Source organism: Telopea speciosissima, chromosome 10 (assembly GCF_018873765.1).
Source record: "Telopea speciosissima isolate NSW1024214 ecotype Mountain lineage chromosome 10, Tspe_v1, whole genome shotgun sequence".
Classification (NCBI taxonomy): Eukaryota; Viridiplantae; Streptophyta; class Magnoliopsida; order Proteales; family Proteaceae; genus Telopea; species Telopea speciosissima.
This window is the reverse complement of record NC_057925.1, coordinates 56889629-56907256: the sequence shown is the minus strand read 5'-3', so window position 1 is coordinate 56907256 and position 17628 is coordinate 56889629. Positions and strand designations below refer to the sequence as shown.

Genomic DNA, 17628 nt, shown 5'->3' with positions numbered 1-17628 from the left:
AGTTAATTAGTGAAACCATCTCTTCCATGCCTACTAATGCTACTAATTGAACCATCTCTTTCATGCTACTACTACTACAACTACCAACTCTATTCTTGAACTTGCCAGATGAATGGTGCACTATGTGGGCATGCATAGAACAAAGCTGCAATGTTTGTATGCCATTGGTAACCCTTGAGTTTTTTAATGGAGACTCAATGAAAGTAGTTGAGAAAAAAGGTAGTTGTAATGAGGAATGCTGTAAAGTTTGTACTTTACAATGGTGGTGTGGCCGTGTGGGCCTCGCTGCATTGCCCACGAATGGGTAGCTCTGTCTCTGAGCATCACTTCATGAGTAGAGAGCTCCACAGTTTATTAATTTTCTCCTTCTGAAATTAGTAGCCTTTTATGAATCTGGATCAGCTCTCTGTGCGTGAAAGCTTCACATACGATTTCGTGACAACACGTGTCCTTTTGTTGTCATAAATGCCCTTTCCTACTGCCATTATGATTGTTTAGAAGAACATTTATAGAAGAAAAAAGACATTGTCACGAAATAGTACGTAAAGAATTGTTAAGACTCCATGTACAGGGAGCTGATCCAGACTCGTCTTTCACATATATGATATATATGCTATGATTTACGGCTCTCCAAATAAAAAGTCTATGATCAGGGTGAACTTGGGGTGTGCAACTCCAAGGTCTGACCTGAAACAAAACTCACCAACTTATCCTGAATGAAAACCCAGTGAGACAGGGGTTTGGATTTTGGATCATAGGAAGACTTGCTTTGTTTTCAGGTTCTTCTGTGATTTTTACCTATTATGCTGTGTTTGTTTCAGCATAAAATTTACCTGGAAAATTTTACTAGAACAAATTCAACATGCATAATTTTACATGTTGAAAAGTTTTTCAGTGTTTGTTTTTTTAATGGAAATAAACATTGGAAAACTTTTCAACATGTAAAATTTTACACCGATATTAGGGTTAAAGGTTTCTTTGTTTCTTAATTGCTCAAATATCTTCCACGTGCCATGTTCAACAGGTTTCAATTCTTGTCCACATCACAAGACCACGCAAAATGATGCCCCCATCCCTCTGAAATGAAAAAAGAAATCTCACTCCAGTTGATGCTCCTTCGTCGTCTCTCATTGTCCCTTGTGCTTATGCAAGGGCTATGCAGCCTGACAGCTATCTTCCCCCCCACCCCTCTCTCCAGCTCCACACACATGCACATTAAAAGTTAAGAAGGCTAGTAAATTACGATCATTATCACAAATTCCATATTAACTAATATGGGTAGATTCATATGATAAAGGACCTCGCACACCTCATTGGTATGGTGAATATGGTGTCTTCTATCACATTGATATACATCCATTGAACTCTACCAAATGGCAAAAAAGTATGACCTTCTAAAATTGACAGAAATTCACAAAATGTTCGCGCTATTTATATTGCTCCATGTAGATGGCTTGAATTTTCAAGCATTCAAACAACTTGGTTTATCTAATTATGGGATAGATGGGGAATAATTATATGTTAAATTTAGTAGTCAATCTCAACCATATGACTTAATATGTATAGAATTATTTTTTAAATGGTCCTTATTTTTTCAAGAAATTTAGTTTCTTCAAACAAATTTTAAAGCATTATATTGATATATGGAGCAATCCAATTGACTTGAAAATAAATCCATGATTAAATAACGACTAGGCAACGAGTCCACAAAGTTTTAGTCTCATCAAGTACTTTCACTTTAGCGAATAGCAAATTTGCACAAGGCATTCCACCAGCCATATCTATAGGGGTATGCGAGACCTTGTCAATTTTTATTTTATTTATTTATTTATTTATTTTTTATGTTGATAGGCTGTCTCCTTTACTTATTTGCCAAGTTTGGTCCAGTCTAGTTCTATGAATTTCCCTAATAAAATAAAATAAAATATGAAAAAACAAAAATCCATGAATAATTCTGGATTATTGAAATAAAAAAAAAATGTAATACAAAATAGACCATACAATTGAGTTAGTTTGAAAATGATACCGTGAGCCACCTGAGTAAGGGGCTATTGGCGTGTTTAGGTTGAAATTTGCCAAATGACGAGATGTTGATTGAACAATAAATCCTAACATTTGGTGCCTTACCCAAAGCATTTATAGACCACGGATTAAGAGATATCTCACTCTACATATATAAGAAAAATCTTGTATAATATGGGAAAAAATTGTATTTTAATAGTGTTTTACACGTTATAGAATTTAAGTGCTTGTCCACATCTTTGAATTCAAGAATTCACAAGTATATATTTTATACGGATTTTATATGTAATATTTCTTTTAAGTATAAAAAAAAGGTTTCTTACATACAAAATGTGAAAATTAAATTATAAAATTATAAACAACTTATTCTCCCATGTGCAAAAAATATTTGCTCATTCTAAACATTTTTGAATGAGCAAATGTTAAATTTTGATTGATCATATTCATTGTATAGCATATAATTTGTGGACTAGAAATCCTTTACGGATTTTTTTACCTCACGAAAGGAATTGGTGCACAACTCCCCACTATAGACATGTAGAGCACAAGGTCTCCTGCTCACGTGTCAAAAATTAACTAATGTAGTTAGCCAAGTGGGCAAAGCAAAACATGACTACAATGTGGCGTATGGACATATAAGGAAGGATATGTCATTAGATGAGAAGATAAATGATTGAATTTGAGGTTGAAATTTGACATGAGACCACATAGACCATTTCTCAGTTATAAAATGTCAAATTTATCGTATCACTCTTGCGACAAAAGGAGAGACCATACAAATATTCTTGTACCAAATTATTTTTTGTTTGAAAGACAGCGTGACTCTTGTGCTAGACACAGGGAGACAGAAAATGACCGCTCAACCCGCATGAAAGGTGAAAATCACATCTCTATTTAAGCTTCTGTGCATGCTCCCTTTCAGGCAACCTTCTCCCTCTTTGTTTTTATAAATCCATATTATGTTTTTAGCGACTAATAAGAATGTGTTTCACAAATTTTGAGTCCGAATGAATTTTCATATAACTTCACGTATAGTTTCATGATGACACATTTTCTTTTGTTTTCATAAATACCCCTCTTCATTAACATTAAAAATGTTTAAAGAGGCATTTATGGAAGAAAAACAGTTCACTCCAAATTTACCCCCAATTCTTGAAGAGTTAGTAGGGGTTTTAATGTTTAGACCATTATTGAGGTTGAGTAATGAACACGTGGAGGTCTAAATGAGGTTAGATATTTTCTTTAATAAATTTACAAGTCGTCCAAAACTAAGGGTAATAGTTGGACACGTGTAAGGTTGTGAACTATGAAAGCCACCCAACTCTTTTTTTATGGTAATGAAAGCCACCCAACTCTGAATTGGCAATAATATATACTAACTTTCGGTTGTCAGGTTGGCAATGGAACATGAATAAAAATATAGAGTGGATGCCGACATGCTTTACATTTTATATACAACTTTAGTACAGCGGTCTTGGAGTCTTTGGACTGGTGGTTGGAGAATAATTATCACCTTCAATTCACGGTTACCTCCAATTCCTCAGATAAGGGGAGTGGATTCTACCTTGGGAAGTGTTTTCAGGCAGGGGGTAGGTGGTTATTTTTGCCCCCATATGAGGAATTGGAAGAATTGAAGGAGACAACGAACTGGAGGGGATAACGATTTAGTGCTTGGAGCCACTCGTCGTAGAGCTGTGACTAAGGCATGTTGGTCTCGAGTTTGAAGCCCCCCCTCCCCTATCACCTGCTGCAAGTCAGGTACCTGAGAGGTGAGAGAGAGAGAGAGATTTTGATTTAGGCTGTGTTTGCACGAAGGAAAAAGCAAGACACAAACTAATGGATCAGGTTTTCCTTCACTCATTGTCAATGGGATTCCAGTCATCGGGGTGGAGGGTTGGGAACATATTAAAACTCTATAGCGGTTTGTGAACCTTAGGATGGTGGGTGAACCGTCCTCTATGGGTGGAGGAAAGCTTTCTCCTAATAATCATTATAAGATTTTTTAATGGATCGTACTTCTAGGTGTCACTATACCTAGTGAAGTATAGCATTTTACTAATTGCTACTTGATAGTACATGGGTTAGTCCATGTGATAGTGAACCCTACATATATCTCAATGGTCAAATTTTAATCCAAAGTAAGGAAAGTTTCTCAAACTCAGAGTCAGGTTTAATTAGTAAAATTATCAAAATTCCATCAAACAAAGATGAATATATATAAACAATACAAAATGTCATCTTTCATAATTTTAGCTACTTCCTCTACTCATTTTAAACTAGAATTGTATCAATGCCATGCTTGTCTGGCTTCTATCACATGGGCTAACACATGTACTACCATGTGACAAATAGTGAAGCATTAACACTTCACTAGGCATAGTGACAAGAAATAAAACCCATTTTTAATTGCATCATAGACACAACTAGATCAAAAGAGAGATGAGATACCGTGTTATAACTGCTTATCCCAAAAACTAAAGCTGTCAAGTAAGAATTAGAACAATATATATCAACATACATCAACAAAATCATTGACAACCAAACAATCATATTTGTTGTATTAGGTGAATGGAGTCAAATGACATTTTTAATCTTTTTAGTATAGCCAGTTATGCAAAACCAAATTTGAATTAGAAAGATCCCTACCGTACAAAAAATTATTCATTTCAAAACGTTTATGCACAAACAAAGATTAAACTATACCCCATGAATGATGAATGAGGTTTTTTTGGTTATCTTCTTGTATGGTTTAGGGATTAGACATTCTTTCAGTTAGTAGTGATCGACCTATCTTACCAGTTGAATTGAATCTTTCTGCTTTGGATGGTTGCTTTGACATGATATTTATTTAGAGTCAATAAGTATATACTCTTGTTTGATTGATGTTAATTTGGAATTTAGAGAAGAAACATTGACATTACATCCTTTGTGTTATTATGTGTTTGGAGTTAGTAAGGATTGACAATGGAGCAGGTTCAATGGACAATTCCACAGGACTTGCCTTGCTATGGGGTTGCCATGGTTGAAAGATTTCATAACCTTTGTTTTTTATTTTTTTTGGTAATATAAAAGCAATAAAGCACATGTGCTTAATTTCAATGGCCCAGATATAATGATTTTGATCTGACAGATTAAAAAACCATGGCTGACTTGATGCTCCATTGACCATGGGTGAAGGAAAACTAGGTCCTTAATTGAAATTCTGTCAAATCCTGTCATGAAAATTACATTCGGCAAATAGGATTTCACTTTTATGTAGGATTGATATCTCCATACACACGAATACATATGGATCTTATCAATAATATTCTAGAATCACAAACATAAGAGAGAAAGATGCATACCGTTCACTAATGTATACTTTGTGACGATTCCTTGATTCCTACTAGTTATGGTGACGTTTGTCTTCGAATCGCTACAACAAGCACACACAATAGAGTTTTTAGGTTTCTCCCCCTTGATCTCCCTCTATGTTTCTCAGTGATGGACTGATATGAAACCTAGCACACACACTGAGAGAGGACTTAAAGTCCTTTATATAATTACTGTGATGCACTTCTCCCATCAAAGATTGCTAATTAGATTTGGAATAGAACTTTAATCCCTTTAGCCAGTTAGGATTAGGTTTCCTAATATAAATCCAAGTCCATGTTGAGATATACTTGTCAACAATTAATAGGTCGTGTGGAACACCAATTAATTAATTAAAATTAATTTCTACATTTTATGCAGTGCTTAAGTATCGAGGATCGAATTTCGTCGACTAATCCATATTGGATTTCTAGGGTTAAAGCACATTTTGGTCGATTTCAATCCGACCCATTAATAATCAGGACCAGACCAAATCAACTGATTGATCTGTACTAGATTTCTAGAGTTGAGCACATTTTGTCCAATACCATTCCGATTCGAACTAGATCAGAATCGACTAGGACCGAACCAGATCTTGATTTCCGCACATTTTGTCCAATCCTATTTCGATTCAAACTAGATTAGAATCGACTAGGACCGATCCAGATCTTGATTCCCATTCTTTTAACCCTGCTTTTATGATGTCCAATTGATCCTATATGCATGAACACAATTGGTAGTAGTGTGAGCGTAAAAGGCCACCTCAGGAAGCTAGGGTTCGGATCTTTATCACCTCGAAGGACTAACAAAGGTTCTCTACCCATGCCCAAACCCCTGCCCGAGTGGGGTCCACCATCCCCTATTAGAGGCGGGATCTTCAGCCTCCCTTCTCATCTTCCTTCCTTCGATCTTTATCCTTTCAGGTTCCCTGTCCGGTACAGTTTGTACGGTTCTTCTCATAGGGGATGAAAATGACCACCTTACCCTTGCCCAAACATACTACCTGGGTGGGATCCACCCCCTCTTATCAGAGGCACTAAGGAATCGTACCAGGCAAAAAACCTGAGGAGATAATTTTTCGCCCCATATAATTAGGTACCTATCTTTAAAATAAAATACAAAAAAAAACATAACAAATGTCCCTATGAGTGGTTTAGATTCTAAATGATTTAAATTATCAGAGCTTGGTAAAATCTCCAACCACGGTTCTTAGGAAGTCTTGTCTAAATCCATCGAATATATTTGACAATTTCTCTAAAGTATCCATTTGTTTCCACGTAAAAACCATTTAAAAGGATAAATTTCAATTTAAACCTTACTTTTTTTATACAATTTTTACCCTGTTTACATAGTGTGTTTCAGAGTTTATAGGAAATAGGAATCGTAAAAACATAATAAGATCAAAGTCATCAAACATGAAATGCAATACAAACATTAGGGGACAACCAATTTAAATTTGGGAGAGGGATCGACACACGGACAGATTATATTGGCATTTTAGAGAGAGAGAGAGAGAGAGAGAGAGATCCCAAAAAAAATCATGGGAGAAAGTTCTGTGTGGGGAGTGTGGCCTATGCCAATACTCCCATGAGTCTATCTCTTTCCTCCTCATAAGAAAAGACACATCTGCCCCCTGGTTTGAGGAGGAGAGAGATAGACACATAAGAGTATTGGCGTAGACCACACTCTTGGACAGAAATTTTGCCTACTATGTTGGATGTCTCTCTAATAGATGTGTCAACAACGTAGCTAGTAAGGGGAATCGTTATCACCTCTAATTCCTGCCCGCTCCAATTCCCTCCAATTCCTCACATAAGAGCAAAAATGACCACCTTATCCCCTGCCCGAACACACTGCCCAAGGTGGGCTAGGATGGTCATTTCTGCTCCTATGTGAGGGATTGGAGGGAATTGGAGCGGACAGTGAATTGGAGGTGATAAAAATTCGATAAGGGTCTTGGTTGGCCGTTGCCAAGTCTTGTATTGAACCCACCTTCACTTAGGGGGATTGGATTAGGATTTAGGAGTGTAGGGTGTAGAAGACAAGTATAATATATGCTTTCTTGTTAAAAAAGAAAATAAAAGTCCACTAATCTAACCCAACTCCATTAGCCTATCTAGTTTTACAAGAACAACACCTAACACCAACACCAATAATGACAATGACAATGATAATGGCGACGAGGATGAGAGATGATTAATGTTATACGCATGGATTGAGGTATCGGTTGAGGTCGATACCGATATTTGACTGATCTTGAATCGGGTATTGGTATCAGATCAAGGGTAAAATGGTCAAAAAAATTAATTAAAAAACAAATGTAAGAGAAATAAAATTATTCAATCTAGGCCGACATCGGCAGAGACCGATAACGATATCTCAATCCTGGTTTATGCACCAAAACAGAGAGGCAAGGAAAGAGTTACTAGAGAACGTTGTCATAAATATATTGGTAGCGAGTAGCCACTCACAAGTTAGTAGGATTCACGTGGCTTCAAAGCTAGGTCTGTTTCTATACATTGCATAGTAGCATCTTAAATAAAATAATAAATAGATTTTAATTAGGAGAATGACACTGATTTAGGTATGTTCATAAGAGGCAGTGTTTGGTATGCATTATTGGAATGCATTTTAAGCTTATTTCACATTCTCGGATGATAAAAATAGTTATTTTTATTGTCCGAAAATGCCAAATCGACCTAGAATGCATTTCAAGAATGCATACCAAACTTTACAGCTTAAGCGTACCTTAACATCAACTTGATTAGATTCAAATAATATAAAATCTCATGATCCTCCTACAGTTGCTGTTGGGTGCAACATGATTTAAGTGTGGAAGGTTCATGAGTTTAACCAATTGAATTCAAGAACATTCAATACATCTACGATAAGCAACATAGTTAAGATTTAAAAAAAAAAAGTTTACCCAAAATAATTTAGAGATTTTAGGAGAAATAACACTCCCAAGTGGTTCTAATTTGAATCGGCCGATATGCATAATACAATCTCCATCCCTTAATTAATCCATGTTCATCATTAAAAAATTCGATATTCAAATATCATTCGTGCAAATTAATGCTTTTCAATTGTGGTTAATGGTAGTTATTGGGGCTCAACAATTGTTTATGACATTTCCGGAAGTCATAAGACAAATCTGAACCGACAATGTTCATGGTTTTTCTTATCTAGAATCGTCTGTTCTGCTTAGAGAGAGTAATGATCAAAGTATTGGCACACATGCATGGAAAAACATGAGATGCCTGCCAATGCATTAGAGGGGGTATATTTTATTGAATGAGACTCTAAAATTTGACACGTGATTAATTATTTAGATTATGTTCATTGTTCTCTATATCTATCTGTCAAAATCGACACATCATCTGTACACATGGAAGAGCATGCGTCTTGTGAGTTTGGAAAGTAACAAACCCTGTGGCAATATACCTCAAGGGGTTGCTCAGTTGGCAAGGACCAACACCTCACAAAGAAGAGGTCATGTGTTCAACTCTCTTTGGGGTCCAACTATCAAAAAAAAAAAAAAAAAAACACCCTGTGGCAATAATATTTTGCCCATAGATTAACCTGAAAGATAGGATACACAAAATAGAAAGAAGTCTCTAAACTTGCGGTATAAGTAGGGGTGCAAGTTTAACCCTGATGGCCTGAGTCCGCCATGAGTCCGAATAGGGTCTGGATTGAGATACCTTGGTCCTGAGGGCGGGTTAGGATTGAAAATTTCCAGCCTTGAGTCAGGGCCATGCCAGGTTAGGGTTGAGGCCTCAGGCTAAGCCTGGCCCTGCCCAACCCGACCCTGTCTTCTTCTTTCTGTTATTTTTTATTTTATTATTCTTCATCTTCTTCTTCCCAGCATGGCCAGCCCATGCATCTCCCTTCCCCAATGGTCAGGCTGACTCGGCCCGACCCTAAGGGTAGATCAGGATTGGATTTTTCTGGCCCTGAATCAGGGCCAGGGTCAGGCCTAGGCCCAACTAAGGGGACTCGGGGTTAGGCTGGGGTTTTAAAAGGCCTGGCCCAACTCGACCCTATTGCAGCCCTAGGTGTAAGGCTATGCCAACACTCTCGATCTCTTTCTTTTTCTCTACCATTCTCTCTCCTCATCTTCCTATCGATGAATCTTATTGGGTATCCCCTCGTTAGTGTATTCTCTCACCCTGCCAACTCAGAGATCATGAGCCCCACGATACAGCATAGCAATCAAGGGTTTCTCTCATGACTCCCATTCATTCTGGCTCAAGATTTGGCATTTTCCAACTGCCCCAAAAATCCGTCATCTTATTTAGAAAATCCTTCATCAAAGGACCTCCCTTCCGGAACTCCTAAACAACAGAGGTTTCAATTTGAATCCAATTTGTCTCATATGCTAGTCAAATATTCAAAATGCCAATCATCTTTTCCTTGACTGCCCTCTGATAAACCAGATTTGGGCCCAAGCCGGTCTCCTCCCTCTCTTTACCAACCATTCGATCATCTCATGAATCATTTCCATTGCTACCAACTTCAACTCTTATAACAATGACAACATTATCAAGGCTTCTCTCTTTTGCAACATTCTTTGGAATATTTGGAATGCCTACTGGGACCTTATCTTTAGCTTAATCAACTTCAACCCCAGAGACATTCTTCTAAGAACCATTTCCGGATCGAAAAAATTTGTGTATGGTGCTCTAAAAGTCAAATCAAAGAGTTCTAGACTAGTGTGATGGTTACCACTTATAGACCCCCTATGTTAAATTCAATGTTGATGGAGCAAGTCGAGAAGAGGGGGGTGAATGGTCACGTATGTGAGCGTACGTGAACAATTCACAACCGTTCAGATGGAAAATTTCCACAAAATGGATTCCATTTAAACAGCTGTGAGTTGTTCATGTACGCTCATGTACGTGAACATTCCCTACATTCAATCGAGAAACCTAGGCATGGCAGGTACGGTGGAGTGTGCAGATCTTCTAATGCCACTTTTATGTGCTGCTTAATTGATATTAGTTCTAACTTTGCATTGGTTGTGAAAACGTTAGTTGTTCGACACGCTATGTCCATTGCATTATCTTTGACTACAAGGAAAATCATCATAGAAAGTGTTAATCTTTTAGTGGTCAATATCTTGGCAAAGATCACCCAAGCTATTCCCTAGAGGTTGCGTTTCTAGCTTTCTCTCAGATTTGAGGATATACACTTCAACCACACGCTTCACGAAGCCAATTCTGTTGCTGATTGCCTTGCTACGTTAGGGGCAAGGCATCAGACGATCTCTTATGGCATTCATCCCCTCCCCCATTCTATTTTCCTTCTTTTGTATGATGATGCTTCTGGAATATTGTTCCATCGATTATAAAATCCTTTTATCAAAAAATAAATAAAAAATCATGAGCCCCACGAAATTGGGAAAAAGTTCTCTGTCCGGGAGTGTGGCCTATGCCAGTACTCCCATGAGTCTATCTCTCTCCTCCTCATGTGAAAAGATATCTCTACCCCCTTGTTTTGAGGAGAAGAGAGATAGACATATGAGAGTGTTGACGTAAGCCACACTCCCAGACAAAGAACTACTTCCCTAATACAAAATACTATATATATATATATATAAACAAAATATGTACCAGATTATGTAAATGGTGATTTGCGAGCTAAGGTTTACTATTTCACTCCCCAAAAGGCCAAAACCCAGAGATGTTGCTTTCTGAAATAATTTTTTTTTGAGTCGGTTGACTTGGGTCGGTCGTCGGTGGCTCTTATTGGCACCGCCCAAGCTGGAGTCTATTTTATTTTTCAATTTTCTATTTGGGCTTGGAGTTGGGACATGTAGGGTGTCCGTATAGGGTTTTCTTTCAAGAAATTGAGAGTATGTTGATAATTTGTTTTTCTTTCTTTCTTAGAGAGTGTGAGTTGGACCAGTTTAGGTGACCTTTCTTGGCTTCTCTATTAGTGGTTTCTCTCAGGTGGTGCACTGGTATTAGGGAATAAATAAGGTCTCACTAATTATGAAAAATAAACACAGGATAAAGGTTAAACCTCTTTCAATTTATGTATGAAGAAAAAAATATGTGTATTGATCAACTGTTTAATTAAGGGAGACGATTTCCTAAGCAAGAGGTACAAGTAACACATTAGTAAGGTACATAAAAATGGTATCATATTTAAGAAGACAATGAGATCATTTCACGAAAGGACGAGAAAGATAGATCAGAGAGCGTTAGTGTACCCTACCCCAATGGTTTAAAAAACCTTTTTATCTTTTAATTAAACAATTGCTAGCATTATTGGTTGGTGCATTGCCGGTAGAGAGCATACTCTGAAGAAATCATGGGTTCAAAATATCAGATAAAAATGTCTACAAAAACTATAGTACCACTTCTTTTGTTTATTGTGATTTTTAGTATGTTTGTCGTGAGGCTAATTCTCATGCTCATTGTCTAACAAGGAGGCACTTAGGCTTACCAAGGTTTTGGGTTTTGGGTGTCCTCCTTTCCGGTGGATATCATCTCTATTGTACGAATTTTCGCACAGGTGAATTTGCAAAAAAATAAATAAATAAGCTGAAATCCCTTCATGTCATACTAATTTTTATCTTGAATATCACCTAGCCCATAACCTATGGGTCCTAACCCACCACATATGCATGTGACAAGCGCCCATGTCCTCTTCCCAAAGGACCCCATGGCTCTAAGACAGGCTTAACAAGGGCACTTTCCGGGACTACCAATGGCATACTTGTTCTAAATTCTAACCGACCATTCTTGTCATAGACACATGAACAAAGTAGATAACCAAGCCTTCTACCAAAAAAAAAAAAAGTACATAACCAAACCCACTTAAAAAAAATAAATAAAAAAATGACTGTCCATCACTTTGTGATTATATAAATATAAACTATGACTGAGCTTTAGTTTATCCATATATTAATTAATTTCGTATAGATTTATTAAAGTATGGATTCCTTGTTTATTTCTTTATATCAAAGGAGAACAAAGTCTTCCAAGTGACATGCTGGTATGCCAAAAGAATATGCGTTGTATGGCCCGACTTAGCTTTGTTATTTCTTTAGCAAACTACTCATGTGGTTATCTCAAGCTTGTGTCCATAATTGGAAAGCTCAAGTTAATTTTATCTTTCTTATAAGGATTTAAAACATGGAATCGTTCCCAAAAACCCTAGAATCAGTAGTATCGAATTAGTCAATTCTATCAATTCGATTCCAATTTTTGAAACGGTGCTTTCTTATGATACTTAAGACATCGATCCCGATCTATAATGACTAAGTAGTACATAGCAGGGTTTAAAATCCCGCATGTCGTAAATTAGTGGGTGGCACCAATGAGGGCACTGGATAGGACATCATATAGGAGGGATAGAGAATCATTTTAGGGGGGGGGGGGAGGGAGAGAGAGATAGATACAACGGGTGATGTGCCTCACCTTTTCCCAAAAATTAACTATGTATTAATTCTCACGACCAAAGAAATTAACCTACCTTGTTAAATATATAATTATCAAACGTAATTAGGAAATTTATAATAATAGTCCAACAACAGAACTTGACAATGGTAATATAAATTTCAAGAATAATTATTGTAGTTTTTACTTCATCCCTTTGGCTTCTCTTGCAATTCCAGCATTAACTTCTTAAAGGAATCTGATAAGTTTGTTTCTTTCATTCTAAAGCAATCTGAATCCTCATATTTCTAGGTTATGTTTAGGTAGCATCATTGAAGTTCCCTTGCTAATTTTTGTAAATTAGCTAATATTTGGTGAAATCTTATTTTAATTATAGAGATGCTTTCAACTATAATATTTTGGTTAGAAATGTATTATGGATTTTTTGTTTGGGTGGAAATGTATTATGGATTTTAAAATTTAAGATAGGCATGATCTTGATTAGAAATGTATTATTAATTCAATCCTCATTTTAAAAATTAATAAGTAGGACTTTGATGAGAGGCAAAACATCACTCCTTTATAATGATGATTATGTGAACATTCATAAAGTAATTAATGAAGAATTCTCTTATTTTTTTCACCCAAAAGAAAAAAGATCTCTTCTTGCCCTTTTAGCTTCTCTTCATCGTAAAAAAAAATACTACAAAAAATATTCAAACAGTAAATCATTTATTACCAAAAAAAAAAACAAAGAGCATTGATAAATAGCTTGGTGATTAAAAAAGATCGATATATAGACATGTTATTAACTACTTAGTGAAAACTTCTAATCAACTCTTTACTGTTGTTAGAGAAACTATTAAAAAGGAGCGTATTCAGTGCACGAGGCTCCCGTTACTACGGGGTTTGGGGAGGGTCATAATGCGCGTAGCCTTACCCCCACTTCCTAGAGAGACTGTTGTTAGAGAAACTATAAGAAAGGGAAAATCTAAGTGATTATTTTGTTTCTCTTGAAAAACTTGGATAATTATTTTTGAATGAAGGGAAATGTCTATGTAGTTTTAAGAGACGTACTGTATTGTATTAGAGAGAAGAAAGATACACAAAGATATGTATTTAAATGGTCAAGAAACATATGCAAAATATAGTTTTAAAGCATAAAACACCATAAATAAATAATATATAAAATAGGACTGAATTTCCCTCCACCCGCGGTGAATGGGATCCCATTCACCGTGGGGCAGGAGAGGACAAGAAAGGAATTGGGAAGGTATTTTGGAACATATGAAAACCCTAGGAGGGGTTTGCGAACCCTAGATTGGTCGGTGAATCGTCCTCTATGGGTGGAGGGAAACTTAGTCTTCTAAAATATATCATGTATAAAGAGAAAAACTAAGTACAATGAGACAAGTGCATTCAATTGGTTATATATAAATGATGAGGTTTCTTACATATATTAATAACAATTTTCTTAAGTATCATATCAACACCATATTATAGCGATACCTAGAAAATAAGATACAAATTGATTACTAATTATTATCGGGGATTCAAAATGATACTTAAAACCTTGGTGATGACCGAGTCTCTAAATCAACTCACTTGACCCACATGAATTCATAGTTATTGACTCAATTTGTCTTTTCAAATTTCAACAACTAAACCTTCGGATAAAAATCCTCTGCAGTACCGTCGGGTGTGCGGTGCACATCCTGCGGCACAACAGAGGTCATGTGTGCCGTGTGTGCCATGTGGCCTCTGCTGTACCGCAAAATATGCATCGCACACTCGATGGCACTGCAGAGGATCATTATTGTTAAACCTTCAGATCTGATAGAAACCACTGGACCTCAACAGAGGCCCAATGGAAAGAATAGGAAGCGAAAATCATGGAAACATTTTTCCCAAAAAAATAAAAATAAAAAAAAATAAAAAGAAAGTTTTTTTTAACTTTTCTTTTACTTTCTTTTAATTTTCAATTTATCACTCCACCTCACCATGGCCGGTGCCACCGTGACCGGATCATTATCTTAATTTCCACGACTTTGCGATATTTCTGTATCCAAACAGAAATTTCCCTTTCATTTTCTTCCTCCGTCCTCCCTCTATGTTATACTTCTCCCTTTAGTCTTTTCCCGTCCCCTCCATTTCCCCGCCCCAAATTATAATTTCACAAATCTCCAAAAAAGTTAGAGAGAGAGAGAGAGAGCAATAATTTACTTTTAAGTACCCTTTGCCAGCTCGTTATACGTCTCCATTTCTCATCTCTCACACCTCCTCGCCATCATCGTATGCTCTGCACAGAGAAAAGAGAAAGCCAGAAAGTGAAACCAGAGATCTCAGGTATGTTCAATTGGTACCTGAGATAATTCTTGAATTTGATCCTGATATTCTTTGATCTGGTCCTTGATCACTGAGTCTTTTAGATCTTTGTCTATTTTCTGGAGTGTTTGATCGGCTTTGCCATTTGATTTGATTCTACGGAGATCTCGTTGATCTGAGCTTCTTGTTCGTACAATTATGTTTTCCAGAGGCCTGTAATGGTTTATTGTTATTCTTTCAACTCTATTTACGTTTTTGATCTGTTTGAGAAGTTGAATTTTGTTTCTCTCTTTTCTGTATGTTTGATGTGGATTGTGTGAGATGATCGGTTTTAGAGATTGTTTGTGTTTGCTGGATTTATTTTATCTTTCCGAGTTTTTGCATGTTACGAGGGAATTCCATGGATGTTTTGGGTAATTGAGTATTGGCTAACAGGTCTTGGAGCCGTGTTTGCGGGTAAAGATGATTGAGTCATAATTCGCATGAAACGATTAAGGAGTTTTAGATTTGTTGGAACAGAGAATGTAAGCAAATTTGTGTAATATTTCTTTCCATTGGATTGAAATGTATAGGTTTTCTAGATTACGATTTGCTTGATCACTACGGATAACAATATTTTCCTGAAAGCTCAGGATATAATTCTGAATTAGGATAGGTGTTGCAGTCTAGTTTACCACTGTTTTTCAAGTTGAACGGACTGCAATTCTTTTTTCTTCTATGATTGCAACGAGTTACTGGATTTGGTACAATGAGAATTTGAATGAGAGGAATGCATTTTGGGCTCCTTCATTGCCATTTTTGAACTGGAGACAACGAGAAATAATGAATGACTAGGAGTCATTTCAGATGGCCAGTATATGTGCATAGAAAATTGAGAGACCTGAAACCAAAATTATGCAATCAGGAGGAAATTGTATTTTTGTTTATGTGGCAAGGTTGAGTGTTTGGACTGAGGGATGTTTTCTATGAGTTCTGTTGATAATCAGCAGACTTCTGACCGTTTTGATTGTGAGGCAACTTGGATTGAATTTGCAAAATACTAATGATTTGTGGATTGAGGAACTTATGAAGTGGGTAAAATGTTGAGAAGGTAGCTGAAATCTGTGCAAAAGCAACATATGATAGATGTCTTGGCCATACCACATATTGACTGACTTTTTGAGGATAATCTGAGGACTATACATTCTCAAGATCTTGGAGTGTTTACGTGTAAGATATTTGGGAGTCACACGGTGGGTTTTGATAGTTATATAACATTCTTGAGGATTTCTTTGCTCTACAAATCACTTTTGAACCTGTGGAATAGGAAGTGAACCTTAACTTTCACAAGTTTATCTCATCTTGTAATGCCTACGTATGAGAAAAACCCGGAGTTGGGTGAAAATCCTACTGTATTCTTTGTCAAAATAGAGCATAACAGGAAGTTCTAGCTTGGAAGAAAGGATATGATTGAAGCTTATTTCCGTAAAGGGTATCTGATGTTATTTTGGATAGAAGGAAGCTACAACATGATAATTTCAGTTTAGCAATTTTAGGTTGATATTCTCAGGGTAGAGCTTGAGCCTGATTGTAAGCCGATAGAAATTTTGCAGTTTGGACATTTTAAAACTGATGTTTCTCAGGGATAGAGTGTAATCCTGATTGCCAATGACAATCCTAAGAGGCAAGGACCATTGTTCGAGAACTCGTTTCGTTTCGGTATTTCGGGCTGACCGAAATATCTGAAATATTCGAAATTTTGGATATTTCGATCGAAATATTGTATTTTTCTGGAATGTTTCGGTAGGCCATTTTGGTGGGTTTTAGGTCAAGTTAAGGCCTGAAACTTCATGGAAACCCTATTTTAGGTTATATAAACACATTTAAATGTTCAAATTGCAAAAATAGTCACCCAAAATGGTGTTTTCGACACCGTGAAGTTGTAAATCGGCTTCCGGTGTCTAACATATATTTATTTCATCACAAACAAACATATTGATCATGCATTTCCCTAAAAAAAATCAATTTTGAGAATATGGTTTTACCTGGAATAGTGGAAAGGCTTCACAGATGTGCTAAGAAGTTTGAATCTTGTGTTCTCCAAGTGGTTCCGGTGTAGATGCGGCAATGATTCAAATGGGAAGTGGAAGAATGGAGAAGAAATGAGCAAAAACCAAGCAAAAACCAAGCAAAAACCAAAAAACCAGAGCTGTTTTGAAGTCTCGTTTCGACCGAGACTGACGAAATGTGGTCTTTTATATAAAGGGGTTTGACGAAAAATTCGAAATCTCGCGAGATTTTGGAAAAGACTCGAGATATCATGAAATTTCAAGAATTTCGCTCAAGACATTGTATTTTTTCGATTCGAAGTAGCATTTCGTTTCGAGCAGCTCGAAATATCCGAAATTTCCGAAATCTTGATCTAGATTTCGCGAGATTTTGAACTATGGCAAGGACTATGATTATGACTTTGAGGGAGATGGAGCAATTGGTGGGCTGCTACAGCAAACTCCTGGAGGGTTGGCACCAGGTCTAGCATGCATTTCTCTAAACGAACCATCTG

General features: G+C 36.7%; 1 protein-coding gene across 4 annotated transcripts in view; it reads left to right on the top strand.

The window, feature by feature from the left end:
* Positions 1 to 14952: 14952 nt before the first annotated feature.
* Positions 14953 to 17628, top strand: part of LOC122641392 (villin-2-like) — a 30603-nt gene continuing 27927 nt past the window's right edge. For 2 of the 4 annotated variants that reach the window (XM_043834605.1, XM_043834602.1), the window contains exon 1: positions 14953 to 15107. The gene's annotated coding sequence lies outside the window, so the exon portion shown is untranslated. Of the gene's footprint in view, positions 15108 to 15185; positions 15302 to 17628 lie in introns of those variants that run through there. The other 2 variants (XM_043834604.1, XM_043834603.1) reach the window with 2 other exon arrangements.